This window comes from Tupaia chinensis, unplaced genomic scaffold (assembly GCF_000334495.1).
Source record: "Tupaia chinensis unplaced genomic scaffold, TupChi_1.0 Scaffold000215_1, whole genome shotgun sequence".
Classification (NCBI taxonomy): domain Eukaryota; kingdom Metazoa; phylum Chordata; class Mammalia; order Scandentia; family Tupaiidae; genus Tupaia; species Tupaia belangeri.
This window is the reverse complement of record NW_006159690.1, coordinates 2,111,530-2,133,466: the sequence shown is the minus strand read 5'-3', so window position 1 is coordinate 2,133,466 and position 21,937 is coordinate 2,111,530. Positions and strand designations below refer to the sequence as shown.

The following is a 21,937-nucleotide window of genomic DNA, read 5'->3' as shown; positions in this document are numbered from 1 at the left end:
TAGGAGAAGGGATTGCAGCGTGGTCATCCCCCACCCTGGGGGGTGATTTCTTGCTTTCTGTCTCTCTCTGTCTGGCGAGTGGACACGCCCTATAGCAAAAACCTCTCAAAAAAAAAAAAAAAGAATAATTTTATTGTTATTGTTACATAGCGTAGGTGAGAACAATAAAATTATCTTCATAAGGTCAAACCAAAGATGAACTGTTGCTAGTTTAATTCAGTATAGTTAACTTCTCACATGATTAAAACTGAATTCCATTCTTCCATAAAGATTGTAACCTACTTTATCTGTATAACAAAAATTTAAATGGCTGTTTCTAAAAAACTTTAGAGCAATCAGAGGTTACCTTGAAAGGTGATCCCCTTGGACAATGTCAGAAAGTATAAACTGAGACACTTTATAAAGGAACAACCAAAATTTCCTAATGAGGAGAGTTCCCTTACTGAATATTAAAACATGTTATAAAGCCACAGTAATTAAATTTAGTACTACTTAAATTTATTTTTCTTATTAGCGCAGGATGACACTGAATAAAACACAATAGGGAGTACAGAAATAAATCCAAGCATATTTGAGAATTTAGTACCTGGTATTAGAAATATTTCACCTCAGTGAAAAAAGATGGCTAGTATAATAAATAGTGCTAAAACAATAAGTTAGCCAGTTTTTAAAATAAAGTTGGATGACTATCTTGCATATTATAAATTCAAAGATTTAAATGCAAATGTAAACACATGACACAAGTGCGCATACTTCAAGTAAACACAGATTAAATATCTTAAACAATCCCACAGGAGAAAAGACCTTTCTAAGCATGGTATATCAAACCAGAAATCAAAAAGGGAAATGTAATCACATAAAAATGAAATAAGGAAAAAAAAAAAAAAAAGGGCAAGGATCAGTTACAATCCATCAATTAGAAAAAGAACTTAAAAATCACACGAAGGACTAATGTCCCTAATATATAAAAAATTCTTGTAAATCAATGAAGAAAAAGAAACCCAAATGGAAAAAAGACAGGCAACTGAAAAAAGGTCAATAAACATATGAAAATATTTTCAGTCTTACTAGATAAAATGCATATTAAAGGAATTTCATCTTTTATATCAGAAGAGAGAAAATTGGCATGCCTGAGGAAATAACCATTTTATACAATTAGTGCTCAAAAGGTAAGCTTTTTGAGGACCGAGAATATGTACTATTCACTAATAAATTCTCGCCCCCAACACAGCCAGCACATGACAGACGGAAAAGTATCTGTTGATGACTAAATTATGGCATACACTTCTCATGACAGAGCTATTGATATATTTATCATTGTGAAAAAATATCCAGGACATAGAGTTGGAGGGAGGAGGGAACAGCATGAGTACAACTTATGGGTCTATACACATGTCCACACACATACATGTATGCATAAAAACAATGTCTACAAGCTCATAATGTTAAAAGTAGAAAAATACAAGAAATGAAACCTCTATTAATTTTACTTAATTTTTTTCTCTTTAATATTTATTAACAAATGTTTCATATTGGGCCTTGTTTAAAATAATAGGAAAATTAATCAAAAGAAAAATGCTCAAATGAATAATTTAACACACAAAATTACAACTATATCCAGGTTATATTAAATTCCAACAATAAAACTGAAAACATTTCACTAAGAAATCTACAGAGCAGACATCTTAATACAAAATACCTAAACAGCTGATAGATAAAATTAAAATGCTGAGTTTTTTTTTTTTTCTTTTTGAGATAAAGAATTCTATTCTTATCTTAAAGACATTAGATTAGGCTACTTAGTTATGTGGAAGCTTAACTTCCTCAACTTAATTCCCCAGGGCAGCTTTAGCTAAATAAAGTGACTTAGAAGATATTTTTTATTAATTCATAATTTTTGATTCTCCAAAGTATGGTGAGAGTTGGAAGTGAAAAAAATAAATTAATTAATTCACTCTCGGTCCATTCAGCCTGTCAAAATATCTTCTTTATATTTGTGTAAGAAGAGCAAAAGAAAGACAAGCATTTCTTACAGTTTAACTGCAAATGGGCAAAATACAGAAATGAGGAAACTGTGATAAACTTAATAATCTCAGGACCAGCAGTTAGCATAATGGCTATGTCGCTGGACTCCCACATAGTCGACCGCGGTTCAAGTCCCGGACCCGGTGGCTTAAACTCACGCCAGGCGCGTGTTCGTGCGTGCCCAAGATCCCGAGAGGAGAATGGAGAAGGGATTGCAGTATGGCCATCCCCCCAGGGGGGAGGGGGGAGTGATTTCCTGCTTTCTGTCTCTCTGTCTCTCTCTGTCTGTCTGGCAAGCACACGCGCCCTATAGTAAAAATCTCTCCCCCCCCCCCCAAAAAAAGAAGAAGAATCTCACGGAGCCAGCAGGTGGCATGGTGGTTAAAGGCACTGGACTCCCACATGGCTGACTGTGGTTCGAGTCCCAGAACTGGTGGCCTGCTTTCTCACTTTCTCTCTCTCTCTCTCTCTCTCTCTCTGTCACTCTAAATAAATAAAGTTAAATAAAATAATTATAAAAAAAGAAGAATCTCACTACAAAATTCTGTATTGTCACCACATTCTCCTTCCAAGTCTCCCCAGCATTTAAAATAATTAAAGATTATTAAAATTATTCTGCCTACAAAGCATAAACTGAAGTGATGACATAGCCTATCCAGTATAAATCTGTCTAGTCCTAAAATACTGTTTGACTACCCTAGCAATCAAACTGATACGCAAAAATTCTTGTTTACTCCATGTAGTGTCACCAGAGCGTCAGTCTGGAAAAGCATCAAAATAATAACCTCTATAATTCCAAAATTACTTTTTATAAGCCACTTACAGCTTATTTCTTAAAACTGCAAATACTATTTTTTAAGTAAACATTCTTTTTTTAATAATTATTTCATTGTAATTATCATTGTTATTTTTTAATTTGCTACAGGGCACATGGACTCACTAGAGAGAGAGAGAGAATGAGAAAGTAGCCACCAGGCCCAGGACTTGAACTGAGGTTGGCCATGTGGGGGTCCAGCACCCCGACCACCACACCACCCACTGGCTCCCTCAAGTAAACATTCTTTACTAATGCATACTACAATAAATCTCATCATCCACCATCTCCATATTTCTGTTCATTGTTTACATTCTGACATTTTTTATTAGAAGATAATTGTACTAGAATGAATAAAATTCTATTTTATTCTATCTCAATAAATGAAGATACAGCTACCAGATGAGGCTTATTTCAGAACATCACTGTTAATGATATGAAAAGCATAGTGAAGACTAAGCAGAATTCTTCTGGCTGCAGAGCTACATTTGATATAAAAATTATCGATTGAGACCCAGATGTCATTTTCAGAGAATCAGTTTTCTAACCATAACCATGCGTTAAGGCAGTCAATAAGTTATAAACTGATAAATGGAAAGAATACTCAAATCAATGCCCTTGAAGGGCAGGTAGAGGTAATCAACTGTCCTACCTGGCAATAGATAGACAATTTTATCCACTGAGGATTTAAAGCCAAGGAAAAGCTCCTGGCAGAATTTTAGGAACTGATTCTACAGAACACATCTCAGTCACATAGCTCAATGGCTCAAACACCGCAGACTTCCAAGATCTGCGTAAGCTTGGATGTCTTCCTCAAATGGTATTCAGCAACAAGATGAAATATGGATATTGATTTATAATTTTGATGTACTTTTAGATATACCATTAAATAAAATGAACTGTGAGGTCTGCTCTACATTTTTCATCTACAGCAATCTTTTTTATCTGCTTGCATTTTTAGTAACAAATATCAATCCCTCATCTGATCGTGAAGGTCTCAATACATTGGGCTATAATGTCTGCTTCCTTATTTCTTCTATCTCGGGTCTTTGTTTACAGAAACCTCAATTTTTGTATCCATTTCTAGTCCCTCTCTTTACCTAGGCCTGCCTATCTTCTACCTTCATGCACTGAACTTGTACTGTAAAAAAATGTTCAGTGTGAGGCAGTAAGTGGAGTGGTGGTTAGGACAGCTGAATCCCACAAGGCTGACTACAGTTCAAGTCCTAAACCTGGCAGCTTGAAAGGTATACCAGGCACATGTGCATGTGTGCCCAAAATTCCAAGAAGAAAAGAGACTTAAGGGTGGCCATCCCCCATGGTGGGTACTTTCTCACTTTCTCTCATTCTCTATCTCACCAGTGACTGCACGTGCCCTACAGCAAATTACAAAAAAAGAAAAAGAAAAATTCAGTCTGTAAAGCCTCAGGAAAAGATGTCTAAGGAACCAAAATGCTTATCAGAAAAAAAAAAAAAAAGTGGCAATATGAAGGGAAAGCAATGGTAATACCAAGGTGGACTGCCCCTTTCAGAGCTAATGGTTAGGCAAGGTGATGGCAAGAGACAAGAGGAACAGCAACACAACGGAGGCAGGATATGAATTTTCAGAAACTGGCTTTAAAAAGAGGAATCAAGGTGAGGTTGGCCAGATAGCACAGTGGTTAAGCCCTATGCATAGTGAGACAGATCACAAACATTCCACCATGGTTCTATTCTTGCCCGGTGGCTTGAACAACATCAAGCTAGACAGGTATGTGTGTGTGTGCCCAAAGTCCTGACAGGATGAAGAAATGGTGGGAAAAGGGCTACTGCACTCTTAGGGGAGGTCTTTTCTCTCTTTTTTTTAGCAAAGAAAACAAATAAACAAAAAGACAGTTTTGTCTCAAGAATACATCTTATGAACTTTCTTAGGACTCCTCAGAATCAAACGCTATAGTTAAAAATACTGAATCAATGCACAATTATTTTATAATGATGATTTAAATAAAACATAATGCTTGCATTTTTCTCTTAAATCCTTTAAGAAGTAAAATAGAAATGGAAGAAACTAAGTATTGAACAGACACACATTTACTGTCCTCATGACTTCTCCCCAATTCCTCACACGACTCGTGGCGCAAAGCACTTGCGCAGCACTGCATATTGCATGTTCACAGACTGTGCAAAGTCATCATCATAACCAAGCGAAATGGGGTATAAGGAGTTTAAATGACCTCAATCATTTACTTGAAGACCACAATAAGAATTATTAATGATATCTAGGCTGTCTTGTCTTAAGCCTTGATCTTATCTCTAAGAACATAATATTTGCTAAAGTTTGATAAATACATTTTCATTATGTTGGGTACTTAGTAACCTTTGATGAGTCCAAGGTGACTACAAATGTTTAGAGCCACCATTCTTCAAAACGCAATGTTATAAACTGTTAAAATATGTGGTTTACAGGAATCTTCAAAAAGTTCACAGAGGGGCTAGACAGTGGCACAGTGATGAAGCAGTATTCTATGAGGCAGACCCACATGAAAAAGTTGCTAGTTCAAGTCCAGAGATCTCCTGAGTACACTGGGCACATGTATCCATAGTCGGGCTGGCTGAAGCTGGCGGTAGATCATGGCATTAAGACCCTGTCAGGGTACTGTCTCTCTGTCTCTTTGCTTCTCTGTCTCTGTCTATCTCTCATCGAAGACATAAATAAATATGTTTTTAAAGTTCTGAGAAAACATGTACTATAAAAAACTATGATTGGATTCCAATTTTTTTTTACCAAAATAAACTTTTACTTTAATTCCATTTTCCATAAATTTTTTGAAGTTCATCATACAACTAATACAGGAGGTCAAACCATTTAATCAACAAAATATAACTAACTCCTCTAAGAATTAAAGAATTTCAGAATCTCAAGATTGAAAGGGAACTTACTAAGTGCAATGCTGTAGATAATGGTTCATCCCCAAAGATTCGTATATTTGGATTTTTGTCCCCAGTACAATGGCATTGAGAATTGACATGATCTTTAAAAAATAAAGCCTAGTGGGTGATGTTTGGATCATAAGGGCATCACCCTTATGAATGAATTAATGCTGTCTCACAAGATAGAGTGAGTTCTAGCTCTCATCATTATAAAAACAAGATGGCTGTCTCCAGGTCTCTCTTTTTGTACACACCACCATCCTCTCTGCTTCTAACATAGCACCTGGCCAGCCCCATGCCTTTGGACTTTATACCCACCAGAATCATAAGCCAAATAAACCTCTATTTTTTTTCCAAATATGTATTTCTGTTAGCAGCATCATAGCAGACTAAGACACCAGGCATCTAATAACTATGAAGTATTCATATTTTTAAATATTATTTCATTTAATTTTGTTATTACCTTTATTTATTTATTTTTATTTATTTACTTATTTATTTTTTACCAGAGAGGGAAGCAAGAAAGCAACCCACCAGGTCCAGGACTCAAACCAAAGTCAGTCATGTGGGAGTCCAGCACCGCAACCACCATGCCACCTGCCAGCCTCATTCTTAAGTAATAATATTAACAGTAGTTCTTGACTGTTACACCATATAATACTCTCTAGTCTATCAGTAATTTCATCTAACCAAGAGTACTTGGGTGGAAAAAAAATAAGTGAAATAAATGTAAATGTAAAAGATAGAAAAAAAAAATCACTCCCATGCTAAAGAATCTTATCTGTTCTCTGGTTCAGAGTCACTAATCACTGATCTCTACTTTGGTTCAACCACCCACATGGTAACAAGATCTTCACAACAGTCCTGCTGACTGAGTTCCTCAGTCTCATACTGAACACTTGTAGCACAGAGAGCTCAGTACTTAATGAATATTGTATTAAGCTGAAAAAACATCTATAAGTTTAAAGCTTGATAATGTTTTAAACTATTTATTCTCTACTAATAATACTGTTCTAGAGTATCCACAGTAACTACATGGTATCCTCCAATATTTTTTTAAAGATTTATTTTATTTTGTTTATTATTATTCCTCAATTTGACCAGCGAAAGAAAGAAAGAGACGAAGAATGAGAAAGCAAGCCACCAGTTCTGGGACTTGAACTGTGGTGAGCCAAGTGGGAGTGTGGCGCCTCAACCAGCAGGCCACCTACTGGCCTGATACCCTCCAATTTTAAATTATAATTGCTGGAAAGATACATGGAACCAAAATTCTGTCTGTTATTTTCACTAACTAATCCCAGTTGTGTACTATAAAACTAATCTTTCTATCTGACTGTCCATCTGGTCATTAAAAACATAGCCCCTAACCCTCCTCCTCATCAATCTTCTCTTTTCTACATTAAATATACCCAATTCCTTCTGTTGGTCAGAAGACTATATATAAATGATAATGAGGACCTCAATAAGGTACTGGGAAAGGGATTAAAAATGAGAGACAAGGGGCCGGCAGGTGCTATGAAAATTAAGGGTGCTGGACTCCAACATGGTCAATCATGGTTCGAGTTCAGGATGTGGCGGCTTGCTTTCTCGCTTTCTCTCTCTCCCCCTCTTGCTCTTGCTCTGTTCCTCTCTGGTCAAATTAAAATAAATAAATGAACAGATGAAGTTAAATACAGTATTTTTTAAAAAATGAGAGACAAACGAGTTGAAATTGTAGAACTACATATTTATATATATATGAATGTATACATACCCATATACAAGAAAGACAACAAAAGTAACTCTGAGATTTTAGGTCTGATATCTAGGAAGATAACAGTTCCATTCATGGAAACAGGGAACCCAAATGAAGAAGGCTAGAGTGGAGATTCATTTTGAGACATAGTGATGTTGAGGTCTATAATAAGATGATATGTATAAGATCTTTTTTTCCCTAATCCCATTCCCCTTACTTATTTTTCCCTTCTTTCTTTCTTTTTTCTTTTTTTGAGAGACTTTTGGTATAGAGTGTGTGTGCTTGTCAAAGAGACATGGACAGAAAGCGAGAAATCACCCTGCCCAGGGGACAGCCACGCAACAATCCCTTCTCCAGGATTTTGGGCACACATGCACACGTGCCCGGCCTGAGTTTTAACCCGCCAGATCTGGGACTTGAGCCATGGTTTACTACATAGGAGTCCAGTGACATAACCATTATGCCATATGCTGGTCCCTCCTTAGTTACTCTTGTCAAGGAAAAGGTGTATTCATACTACTGGGGCTAGAAACTTCACATCATTTAAACTCAAAATAATCACCTGTTTTCATCAAGTATTTGAGTGGTTATTCCTGCAAGGCACTAAGGACAATGCAATGAGCCATGAGACCCAGTTACTCCCCTGTTAACCTTATACTCTAATAAGAAAGACATAACTAACCCCAATAGAGAGATGAATATGGTTACATCTCATATTAAAGATGTAAAATATTATAACTATGAAGAGAAATATTTCCCCCTTTCAGTGAGAATATTCACACATGAATAACACACGAGTAAAACACATTTGCAATCAGCATTCTTCAAATACAAAGAACAACAAAATACAAATAACATAAATCTTTCTATTCTGGGAATAAACACAGGAAAGCACTACGCATGTTACTTAGGAATGAGTTAAAATATCCTCAACAATTATATCTATTGTTAAAGATTAAAGCTCGAATTGTAATCAATGAAAAGAGCATTGTTCATAAAATGTTCACAAGCACAAGTGTTTTGACTTACAAATGAAATCATTTGATGTCACTTTTCTTGTTATTCCTAATTTTAAATAATATCAGTCAGAAAAGAGATACAAAGTTATATAGCCTTCAAAGTTAAAAACTGAATATTCTCCAGCTAATATTCTAGAGTTCCCTATAACTATATATTATGATAAAGTTTTAAATTATTATGTCTACTTTTGTAGTTTTACAGATAGCTGATTTTTACAGAGTCTATTAAAAAGTAGTTTAGCAGAAACCTAACTATATTTTAAACTGATAACATAATCACACAGAGAAAAATAATTCAAATAACTTTGAATATCTACTTTGACTATGTATCTTTAATGGTACGTCTTTTATGTCTAAGGATATAAAATGGCAAAGAAATCTTTACCTAGTAGACTTGTTTTTATGAAGCAGTATTTGTCTAGTGATTCCAAAACTACTTTGTGTGTTGAAGAATAGACTAGCTGGGCAAATATACTGACATGGTTAAGAATCAGAATTTTCCTGGGGCCAGTATTTCCTAGCATAATGGTTACATTACTGGACTCCCACATAGTCGACTGCAGGTCAAGTCCCAGACATGGCAGCTTAAAACTCACACCGGGTATGTGTGCATGCGTGCCCAAGATCCCGAGAGGAGAATGGAGAAGGGATTGCAGCGTGGTCATCCCTCTGGGGGGTGATTTCTTGCTTTCTATCTCTCTGTCTTTCTCTGTCTCTCAGGCGAGCTCACATGCCCTATCACAAAAATCTCTCTAAAAAAAAAAAAAAGAATCAGAACTTTCCCTATAGGAAAAGGAAGATACAAATATGAGTTAGGAGGAAGTGAACTCTACTTCAAGTATTTAATTCAAAGGTATCCTATGAACTCGTGATTTCTTAAAAAGTCTGTGCGTATCCATTGAAGAGTACAGAAGTTGGAGCTAGCCCCATGGCATAGTGGTTAAGTCTTGTGCATAGGGCGCCAGATCCTACATAGTTCAAATCCAAGCCCTGGTGGCTTGAAAAATATACCAGACACAAGTGCATACATGCCCAGAATACAGACAGGATACAGAAATGGAGGGAATGGAGGAAAAAGGACTGCAGAGTGACCATGACCCACTGGAGTGCTCAATTGCTCAGTTTCTGGTAAGCACATGTACCATCTGCTCCCCCCCACCCCCCGCCCAAAAAAAGCAGGGTGCAGGTGGGAGAAGTAATAAAACCCTAGCATGAGCAGAATCAATGCCAGATGTTGGTTTCTTAGTATCATTTCCCTCTAAAATGAACTAAGACTCTATGGTAAATAGCAGAATTCATGTCCCAAGAGGGACTATTCAAGGTAGGCCAAAACCATATTGTGCAAAAGAATAAGAAAGTGCTTAAATACCGATGTGGATATATCCAAAGGTTATTAAGAACCAGCTTGAAGAGACTGCCACTGACCTAATTTAAGATCATTTATCATCAAAAGATGAAAGGAACAGATGATAAAACACTGTAGAGGTTTTTGCCTTAGGGTGTGTGCGCTCCTGGAGAGAGCCAGACAGAGACAGTGAGAAAGAAAGTGAGAAATCATCCCCCAGGGGGAATAGCCATGCCACAATCCATTCTCTTCCATTCTACTCCCAGGACCTTGGGCACACATTCACATGCGCCCAGGGTGAGTTTCAAGCCACCAGGTCTAGGACTCCAAATGCAGTCAGTCATGTGGGAGTCCAGCAAAGTAACCACTATGCCATCTGCTGGCCCCTACACTACATAAATTTCAAAAAAGTAATTCCTGAGTATATAGTGATGCTAAAATAAAAAGAGAGAGAAGGAACAGCTCTTCTTTAAAGAAGACTTCCAGCAAATTTATGTATGTACGATTAATAGACTGGGAAATCACAATTTGGCAACCACCAATACAATGATTGATTCAAGCAAGGGTTATCAAAGGTTACCAAAACCACTGACTAGAAAATAAAAAAGACAGCCTGAAAAGAGAATATCAATATGATCCCAAAGTTTCACCCCCACAGATTAATTATAAATATAAAAGGGAAAAGGTACTATAAGAATGTAGAAGTCTAGCTTAGTTGATCAATTTAACATCCTCAATAAAGGGACAAACTATCACTATATTATTCCTAATGTGATTCATCACTTACGTAATAGTAAAAAAATTAAATAAATAAATAACCTGAAATTAATTGCAAGGAAACTACCAGACAAGTCAATTTTGTATCACATTCTATGAAATGACTGGTTGGCCTGGACTCTTTAAAAATGACAAAGTCAGGTCAGGTCAGGGAAGAGAAGAGAAAGGAAGGAAAGGAAAATTGAAGACTGTTCTAGACAAAAGAAAACAGAAAGACATGACAACTAAATATAATCCATGATTTCTGATTAGAGTCAGTATCTTTTTTTTTAGAGAGATTTTTGTTACAGGGTGCATGCATTCACCAGAGAGACAGAAAGAGTTAGAGAGACAGAAAGTGAGAAATTATCCCCCTCCCCCCAGGGGATGGCCATGCCACAATCCCTTCTCCATTCTCCTCTTGGGATCTTGGGCACGCACACGCACCCGCCATAAGGTTTAAGCCACTGGGTCAAACCACAGTCAATGACTTGGGAGTCTAGTGATGTAGCCATTACACCATCTGCTGGTCCCAGAGTCAGTAACTTCTTTTAATGTTAAAATATTACTGTGATTTTGAGGATTTAATTTTTATATGGACTGTACATTAAATAATAAGTCATGGTTAAATTATTTGGATATGTTAATATAGTTATACCTTACACCAATGTTCTAGTTTCTAGGAGATACAGGATGAAATATTTAGGGGTGTAGTTTGATGATGTGTCCTCCTTTCACATCATTCAGCAAGAGAAAGGCATGTGTATGCACAATATACTCACATTACTGTAAGCAGAAGTGCGAATGCGGCATAATTTTTTTTAGAGACAGATTTTGCTATAGGACACAAGTGCTTGCTTAAAAGAAAGACACAGAGAGAAAAAGTGAAAAAGCACCACCCTAGGGGGATGGCCATGCTGCAATCCCTTTTCCCCCATTCTCCTCTTGGGATTTTAGGCACACATGCGCACACACCCAGCACAAGTTTCAAACTGCCAGGTCTGGGACTTGAACTGTGGCCAGTCATGTAGAAATCTAGTACCTTAACCATTAAGCCACCCGCTGGCCCTCAATAAGGAATAATGTTAACAAGTAGTGAATCCAGATGAAGGATACACAGGAATGTGTTGTAACGTTCTTTCCATTTTTTAAAATTATTATTTATGAGAGACAGAGAGAAGCACCCTCCACAGAATCTAGTTACGCATGCACAAAAGAGAGTAGGGCGGCACCCTCCACAGAGACTGGTCACACAATCCTCTTCCTCCAATTTTCCAGCCCATCAGACCTTTGGCACTCATGTACATGGCCAAACAAGCTTGAAGATGATCAGGCCACGGATTCGAACCACAATCACCATGTGGGATCCAGCTTCTCTTGAGCAGTGCATTACCACTGGACCAGGGGCTAGTCCCTACTCTTGGAACTTTTTCACAGGTTTGAAACTTTCAAAAGAAAGCAATTTGGAGAAAACAAAAATAGAATGGAAATTGACTTTAGAACAGCTGTTAGGACTTAGAAAGTCTAACTACTTCACTTTATGCTATAGAGCTGTGAGTACAAAGCTTGAAAAGGTTTGGCTAGGGATCAGGTATTGGCACGGCAGCAATGCAGAATCCACATGAGAAGATTCTGGGTTCATATCCCAGGACCTCCCTGTGCACACCAAATACACACATGCCCATGCTCTGGAATAGCTGAGGCTGGGGGTGGATCACAATGTGAGGACTCTGTGAGAAGTGCTTGTCTCTTTGTCTGTGTCTGTCCCTCTCTAATGGAAGAAATAAACTTAAAAAAAAAAAAATGCAGGTAATAACCCTAACAATAGTAAGTAATTACAGGGGCTGGCAGGTGGCATGGATGGTGGTTAAGGGTGCGAGACTCCCACATGGTCAATAACGGCTTGACTTCCGGACCTGGCAGCTTGTTTTCTCGCTTTCCCTCTCACTCTCTCACTCTTGCTCTGTCCCTCTCTGGTCAAATGAAAATAAATAAAGTTAAATAAAAAAATAATTCTTTTTTTAAAAAAAGTAATCACAAACTAATCCATCTTTTTTTTTTTTTTTTTAACTACTGCCAGAGAGTGCTTGCTCACCAGAAAAAGTCTGAGAGACAGAGTGAGAAAGCACCCTCCAATGGGACATGGCCATGCCACAATCCCTTGGGGCATGTACACACACACACCTGGCATGTTTCTCAAGTTGCCAGGACCAAGACAAGAACAGCGGTCAGCCAGATGGGACTCAGTTCCCTTAACCACTAGAAAGTCATCCCAATCCACCATCATTGTTCTAATACAGCCTAGACTAAACATAACCTCTAATGCTAATTCTACAAAAGATTAAATGTGTTGATTTATACAGGACAATAGTGAATAAGCAAAGCTATCTTATAGAATATTTTCTCCAAAACCACATATGACTACCAAATATTTTTTCCAAATATTTTTTTTTCTCAAACTGGATTATGAGATTCAAATAATCCTAAAATTAAAATGCTGTTATAGAAGTCCAGATGATCTGGGGCAGGCAGGTGGTGCAGTGGTTGGGGGCGCTGGACTCCCACATGGTCAACCATAGTTCTAGTCCTGGACCTGGTGGCTTGCTTTCTCACTCCCCCCCCTCCTCGTTCTGTCCCTCTCTGGTCAAATTAAAGTAAGTAAGTCGATAAATAAACTTAAATAACTCTAAAAAAAAAAAAAAGTCCAGATGATCGCAAACCCAGTATGACCATTATCATAAGAAACACTTAAATTCTATACCCAGAACTTTCTTAACCTAAGTACATATATCATCTCATTTAATCCTCACAACACCTCTATAAGCCAGTACCATAGTTACTCTCATCTTATAAAATTTTTTAGAAAGACAACGTAACTTCTGCAAGGTCATACAGCAAAAGAGCCCTTGAATTTAGGCAGAATCTGCCTCCGAAGCCCATGCTCTATGCTTCACACTCCTTACTATTTTTATCACTATGAAATGTAAAATTTAAACAATACATTGAGTGTACTGACTTACTATCAGAAATTCCACAAATGAAACATTTCAATGAGAAGTCAAAATTATGTCTCTTTTCTGACACCTATTTACATACACACCTAATGAACGAAAGCACATTTCACCAGATGCCCAGTTTACTGCCAAGAAAGATGATATATTATTTGTTGCCCACTCATATATATGGCTTAATAGGTACATATACATTCAAAACAGATACCAATAAATTTCCAGATGCTTTCAACTAGAACTTCATCCTTCCTCATTCAAGGAAAAAGAATACCAAAAACTTATTCAGGTATATTATTACTCAAGTATATTAATCAGAAAAAAAGACACGGAAGAGAAAGATAAATAATAAATTCACCTTGAACGAAGCTGCCACAATAAAAAAATATTAATAAACGAAGTATGTCCCACCCACTCCAAAACCTGGTCGTCTACTTCATAATCCATACCATTATATGAGTCAAAAACCTGGGATAAGCTACTGACATTTTCATCTCTGTGCCCTCCCCCATATCTAATCCATTATCCAATTCCCCATTTAACCATCTCTTTTAAATATCTTGACTACCTCCTTATCCAAGACAATGTATCTTATCTGGACTACTCCTATAATCTCCTAACTGGTCTCTCTCCATACACATTCTTATCCCCTTCCGTAATCAATTCTTTTCTATATAACATCAAGGCCTTTTTTAATAGCACTTACCACAGTTGTAACTTTAATTTTCTTTGCATATCGATTGTATAACAGGCTGCCTCCCCTGTTACACAGTAAAGTCTATGAGAACAACCATATTTTACTCAGTTCTATATCATTATGGCATAGAACAGTGCCTACTTAACAAATAAATGCTAAATAATTGACTGTGTCAATGATTACAAATTTATGAATGTTCAAGAAAACAAAAATAAAGTAGTGATAAGACTCACCAATCACTATAGTGTTTCATGTCATCAATTCTAAATCACAGATTTTTACATTTTTAATTTCAGAATTATGCATCTTATAGTTGACAATCTTAACCTGCTTAACTAAAAATATTTTTCTCTTACTGATTCATAAAATAATGGTGCATCTTAGATTTTTTTTTTTTATTTTATTTTACTTTTTTAGGTTTTTGCCATAAGGCAAGTGCACTCAACAGAGACAGAGAGATGGAAAGTGAGAAATCATCCCCCACCCCCAGCAGAGGTAGCCACTGCAATTCCTTCTCCTCCATTCTCCTCTCAGGACATTGAGCATGCATGCACACACGCCTGGCATGATTTTCAGTCGCAGAGACCAGGACTTGAACCATGGTCAGCCATGTGGGAGTCCAGTGCCTTAACCACCATGCCATCTGCTGTCCCAATAATTTATTTTTTTGAATCTCATGACTTGATATAATAGATGAATTTATAATTCACCTGTTCTGCTCAGTTCAGACTCAGTAATCTAGTCTCCCTTTTCCCTTGACCATCACTCTACTGCTAACATTTAACAATGAGCAGATCCTCCTCGTCCTTTCACCAACAACTCCCAAATCCATTCCTTTACTCCATTCCTAATGTAATCATGCTAGACATAATTCCTTATTACCTCACATCTGAGCTCTTGCATAACTTTATTAATTTAAACATTTTACAAATTCAATCAATAACATGTACCTACCATATGCAAAAAAACTGAAGATACAAATAGTCCAGTTACCTGTCTCCCCTTCAACTAATCTCTCTTCTCTATAATTCAGCCTTAGGAATTTTGTTCATTTTATGTCTCAATCCAGAATTATTTTCCTCCCATTTCTAACTACCAAATCTTTAACCATTTAATTTACAGATTAAATGTCATCCCATTCATGAAACTTTTCCAGTTAATTTTTCTTTTCGGCTTTAATATTCTAGAACACTCACACAAAATCTAATGCATATTGGCTTCATTTCTGCTTCTTGAAGTCATGGCTTTCACCTCATACATTCTGCAGGACTATAACCTCCCTAGAAATAGGAAATTCTGTTGTTTCTCTTGTTCACTGTTGCATCCTCAGCATCTGGAAGAACATCTGGAACATAATAGCTGTTCAGCAAGTATTGGTTGAATTAATGCTCTTTATATATTTCAGGATAGAGAACAAGTGGGAAAGTGAAAAAAATTCTAAAGCAAATAGACAGGAGCCAGCAAATGGTATGCTGGTTAAGGCAATGGACTTCCACATGACCAACTGTGGTTCGAGTCCCAGACCTGGCAGCATGCTTTCTATCTTTCTCTCTCTAGTGAGTGCACATATCCTGGAGCAAATTGAAAAAGGATAACAGTAATAATAAGTAAAAATAAATAATTCTTTTTTAAAAAATGGACTAAATGACTTAGTCTTTGAGCTTCAGTGTCTTCAATACTAAATGTAAATGATATTCAATATGTCAGTGAACTGCTGTAATTAACTAAGATAGGCCTAGCCTGAAAACATGGCAGTGTGCATCTAGGTGACCATGACCTAACAAGCTGGAGGGCTAGGGAAAGGTGATCATACAGTGATAGGAAACCCTGTCAAGGGTCCTTTTCTATTTGTCTGTTTGTCTGTCTCACTTTTCCTCTCTCTCACTCCTCTCACACAAACATACTCTACCACAAAAAAAAAAAAAAAAAAAAAACACTTTGCGGGACCAGCAGGTGTCATGGTGATTAAGGTGCTGGACACTCCCACTTGGCCAATCACAGTTCGAGTCCCAGATCTGGTGGCTTGCTTTCTCACTTTCCTCCTTTCTCTGTGTGTCTCTCTCTGGTAAAATTTTAAAAATAAATGAATGAATAAATAAAATTAAATAAATAATTCTTAAAAAAAAAAAAAAGGAGGTAATCCTTACAAGGGCCTAGTACAGAAGTAAAGTCAAAAGGATACTCTTCTTTTTTTTTTTTAAATGTATTTATTTCATGAGAGACAAGTACCCTTGACAGGGTCTCACACACTGCAGTCCTCCCCTCAGCCTCCCAGTCAGCTAGGATCACAGGCAAACGCAAGCATCCCAGTGTGTTCAGGTCAACCCGGCCAAGCATGGGCCTCCCATGTGGCTGCAGCATTGCACAGCAGCAGCCTACTGCCTAACCCACCAGGGCTGGGCCGGGAGGACACTTTTATCAATAAGCGTTTTAATGATTTGGTGACAATAATTAAAAAGTAAAGAAGAGTTGATAAATGCCTACTAAATGAACAAAGTCTCAGGAAAAATATTAAAAGTTTGAGTAATGTCTAGCTTATCATTTTTCCAATATGGAATTACAAGAGTGATTTAATTCTTTTTTCTTTTTTTTTTTTTTGGAGAGGTTTTTTTGCTATAGGGCACGTGTGTTCACCAGAAAGACAGAGAGACAGAAAGCAAGAAATCACCCCCCAGGGGGGATGGCCACGCCGCAATCCCTTCTCTGGATCTTGGGCGCACACACACCTGCACCTGGCGTGAGTTTTAAGCCACCGGGTCCGGGACGCGAACCATGGTCGACTACGTGGAAGTCCAGCGACATAGCCATTATGCTAACTGCTGGTCCCAAGAGTGATTTAATTCTTAAATAGTATACATTTATCTCTGAATTTTAAGAATGGTTGAAAGTATTCACTTCAGGTTAACTGGGAATAATCCCAATTTGATACAACCCACAAATATCAATATTTCTTTTTTACTAACAAGTATAGATTATATTTGATTACTTAAAGAATGATAATCTTAGTATTAGAATCTCTACAGTGCAAACTCACTTGTGTTACATGATCCCCAGAAAGTCACAAAGTATAAAATTTCTGCCTACAAAATATTAGTGCATAGTATACAATGCTGTTTACCAGACATATGGAAATACCTAGAAATACTGGACCAACCTTGTAGGCTAATGATTAAGGGAGGCAGATCCCACATGCACAACTGGATCTTGGTCAGAGAAGCTTGAAAAACACATGGGGTCTGGGCCAGTCGGTGGTGTGGAGGTTAAGATGTTAGATCCCACTTGGTCGGCTACATAGTTCAAGTCCCAGATCTGGAAGATTGAAAATCACCTCAATCACACACATGTGTAAGCATGCCCAAAATCTCTCAAGAAGAATTAATGAAAAGGGACTGCAATGTGGCCATGCCTCCTGGGGGATGATTTCTCACTTTGCCTCTCTTTCTCTCTGTCTCTCTTTCTCTCCCTGGAGCGCACACCCACCCCATTGCAAAAAAAGGCGGGAAGGCACATGTGCGTTTGTGCCCAAATCAGGACAGGATGGAAAAACCGTGAAGGGACTATAGCGTGACCAAGTTCCATTGGGGAATGCTTTCTCCCTCTCCCTCTCTGTCTCTGTCTCTCTGCCTTTAGCCATAGCACACAGCCTCTGGCAACTATAAAGAAAAATATCCAAAACTATTCTGTAACTAATTATCCCAAAGACAGTTTACAATATTCGTGCTCTCTAGTTTATAGAAAAACATCAACTAAATGGTTTTTAAGCATTTTGCTAAATTACACAATTCCTTTTTTTTTACACAATTCCTTTTTAACTTTAGAAAGTTCTTAAAATTCTATAGCAAATTGCATGATAATTCATTATAGCATCAGATTATTGAGTTAATCAGAAACTCTCACTGTTCAAGGAAGAAAATCAATTTGAAACTCAAAAAGTACACACACTTTATTTTCTAAAACCTTTCCAGTACCTCTGGGCTCTTTCAATGACTCATATCCTAATAATAAATCACAAGAAAGTAAGAAAGGAAGTTGGTCCACTCCCTTGTGGTTATCCACTATCAACTGGCGCAAAATCACCGCAAAAATTTCACAGGGGGAAGTCACACGGTCCAGTTGGAAAACAAAGTAAAATTTCTATCTAAGTAATTCAGCTGTAAACTGTAGGACGAGGTATTCTCCTCTAACTATACCATAGCGGTGAATCCCAGGTGGGAAAATAATCAACACAAAACAAAAATGTAAGCCAGAAAAATCGGAAGAACTGTACACTCCGTAGAGAAGCGTCCTGCTAAGTGGACCACTGAGGTCTCCCATATCCACAGTCTTCGTAGACAAGCATGTATCCTGAAGCCACAGCCTCAAAACCCCTGAAAAGCGGGTAGGGCTGGGAGAGTTGAGGGTGAGCAAGAACCAAAAAAAGTTCATGAATGCTAATGGGATGGAAAGCCGTTAATTAATCTAAGCCACCGCGTTATGGTTTGAAGCAGTAGCAAAGACCAAAAAGGGGAGTCAAGGAACTAGGAAGAAGTTCGCAATCTGGGGCATCTGGATTATTTGCGGGTTTGTTTTTTTGTTTCAATGGACAGAAACAAAACCTAGAGGGTCCTGCCATGGAGAAGTGGGTCAAATGAATGTGACAGTTCAGAGGACTGAACGTCGTGCCCAGCTGGACCACTTGCGAAAACCACAAGGGAAGCGAGAAGAGCTGCCCACAGAAAGGTTTATGGTGTGTTACCTCCGCGCCCAGGGCAGGGCGAGGAGAAGTCAGAAAACAAATGACACCAGAAAGGAGAGAAGAGGAAGGCGCCGCACTCCGCCGAGAACCCAGATGGCTGGCCACCGGGTCTCCACCGCAGGCAGGCCCCTAAGAACTCGGTCACTCGGGGGCCAGAGACGCTAAGTGCCAACCTTCTCGACTCCACCAGCCTCAAGTCGATCCTCGCCGGAACAGAAGGATTGGAGAGCGCGGCAATAACGTGCAGGAGCCTCCCACGCGGGAAATGCCGCCGCAGTGGCCGCAGCAGGAGCAGCCCGCCCACACCGGCCCTCCAGCGCCGAAGCCACAGGTACCCCGCGCTCCCCGGCCACCGTAGTCAGAGGAGCGGCCTCCGCACCGAACCCGTGAGCTCAGCCACTTCCGGGGCACCGCCGCCTTTCGGTGGGCTGTCTCTGCGGCCGCCGCGCACGGGCCTTACTGCGCTGGCGTCCCTTATCCACCTGCTCGCCACCTGAGCCCCTAACTGCCAGCGCGACCAGGGAGCCAACGAGCACGCACAGCCCTCTGTAAGCGGCTCGGGTGGACACGGCGCATCACGGCGGCCGTGCGTTCCTGCGAGACACTGGACTTCAAGGCCCAGCGTGCCATGCAGTCGTGCCTCACCCCGGGCGCAGGGACTGCAAGACCCAGCATGCACCGCGCCGCTCTGCCCTCGCTTCGCCGGCCAGTGTAGACCGCCAACCAGGCAAGACCAGCACGGCTGAGAACACCTGTATTCCCTCCTATCCGGTTGGGGAGATACGTTAAGCCATGCTATCCCTGGGACCGTAGGCTAGATCCATATAAACCTCGAAGGATATGTGCACCCGTGTTCCACATTCACGTTATTTTAAAACGTTGAAACAGGGCGAAGAGGCTTTTTATGAGACACAAATGTGTATCCTTGATGCTAGGAAAGTTCAACAGAAACAGTAAATTATTACAAGATACAATTCTTTGTCGTTTTGCAGTAGCACAGATTGTGTTGGAGTAAAGGCTGCCAGATACACTCTTGATTTGCACAGGGAATTACTGAAAGTTAGTAATTTTTCTATACTACCAGACTATGAAATCATGAGAGTGGAAAACCTTCCAGAATGTAACGTTGAAATATTCAAAGACAAACTTGAAAGATGTTTTACAATTTTTTAATGAGTTTAATCATTATTATCACAAAAACGGGTAAGAGACAATTATATTTTTATGGTGGGACAATTAAACAACAGTTCAACAAGATTACATATGGAACATTTATTAGACTGACCAAATAACTATTTTCTTGCCTGATTAGATAGACTAGGGCTCCATATTTTGAATACAGAACTCTGTTCTGATTTTTTTAGAAGGGAGAACGTGCGTCTACATACCTTTATGTAATTTACGTAAAGACCTGGATTACAAGAATGAATGTATTTTATTATTGCTATTGTACACTAACTAGAGGGACCAGCAGGTGGCATAATGGTTACGTCACTATATTCCCACATAGTCGACTGTGGTTCTGATCCCAGACTGTCCGACTTAAAACACACCAAGCACATGTGGGTGCGTGCCCAAAATCCTGAGGGGAGAATGGAGAAGGGATTGCCCAGTGGCCATCTCCCCAGGGGATGAGTTCTCACTTTATGTCTCTCTGAAGAGTGCACACACCCTCTAGCAAAAATCTCTCTCCCCCCCCCCCAAAAAAAAAAAAAAAAGCCACTAGAAACTGCTTGGGTGGACCAGCAGGAGGTGGCGTGGTAGTAAGGTTCTGGACACTCCCACATGGCCAACCATGGGTCGAGTCCCAGATCTGGCGGCTTGCTTTCTCACTCTCTCTGTCTCTCTGTGTGTCTCTCTCTGGTCAACTTAAAATAAATGAATTAATAAATTTTTAAAAATGAAATAATTATTAAAAAAAGAAACTGGATTCTCAAAATAACCATATGATCATTAAAATTAAATTGTATATAAATGTAATTTAACTGGTTTTAGATCAGCTAACAACAAAACAAATCATAATTGGCTAGGCGAAGGAGTAGAATACCTTTCACAGAGGGAAATTACATTCTTGTAATATTGGCATTGCATCAGCTACCATACGAACCGCTTTCTAACTCCAGTGTGCTAAATTATGCAAGACAAGCAAGTAAATATTTAAAATCTATGATCATGGAACACAATCTGCTACTTCCCATACTCATGAACCAAAGCAGTATGAATGTAGTGAGAAAGTATTTCCACTGGAATGATTTAAAGATAATGTTGATAAACTATAATGAGGTTATCTGATAGTCTTAAGTGTTTGTAGTAAATAAACACTTAATTGTAGCCACTTATTAGTGATATTAGTAAGGAAGCTTTTAAAATATGCTAAATATTTGATGCACATATTTCTAAAGCAGTTTCAATGATCATTTGTGTAAATGAATATGAAAGATAGTTTAAAGAATACATAATTTATGAAACGGCTTTATGTTTTCAAAGAGATTCTTAGAGCTACAGCATTTAGCGACAATCTGTCCTCTAACTGTGTTTTTGACTTCCCAGTTCAGCCGATTGCCAACCACAAGAGAGTTGAAACTGGACAAACTGAGCCCTGTGCTTAAGGTACCTGGTGCCTGGATTCCACGTGACCAACCATATAGTTTGAGTCCTGGACCTAGTGACTTGAGAAAGATGAAGGTGTGTGTACAGGAACCAGCAGTTAGCGTAATGGCTATATCGCTGGACTCCCATGTAGTCGACCACGGTTCAAGTCCTGGACCCGGTGACTTAAACTCACGTCGGGCGCATGTGCATGCATGCCCAAGATCCCAAGAGAACGGAGGAGAAGGGATTGCAGTGTGGCCATCCCCCCCTGGGGGATGATTACTTGCTCTCTGTCTCTCTG

The 21,937-nt window shown here is 38.8% G+C and overlaps 1 protein-coding gene across 2 annotated transcripts in view; it reads right to left on the bottom strand.

The window, feature by feature from the left end:
* ATG4C (autophagy related 4C cysteine peptidase) overlaps window positions 1–19,384 on the bottom strand; it is a 90,623-nt gene extending 71,239 nt beyond the window's left edge. For both annotated transcript variants that reach the window (XR_003549255.1, XM_014587484.2), the window contains exon 1: window positions 19,218–19,384. The gene's annotated coding sequence lies outside the window, so the exon portion shown is untranslated. The remainder of the gene's footprint in view (window positions 1–19,217) is intronic.
* Between the last annotated feature and the right edge of the window lie 2,553 nt (window positions 19,385–21,937).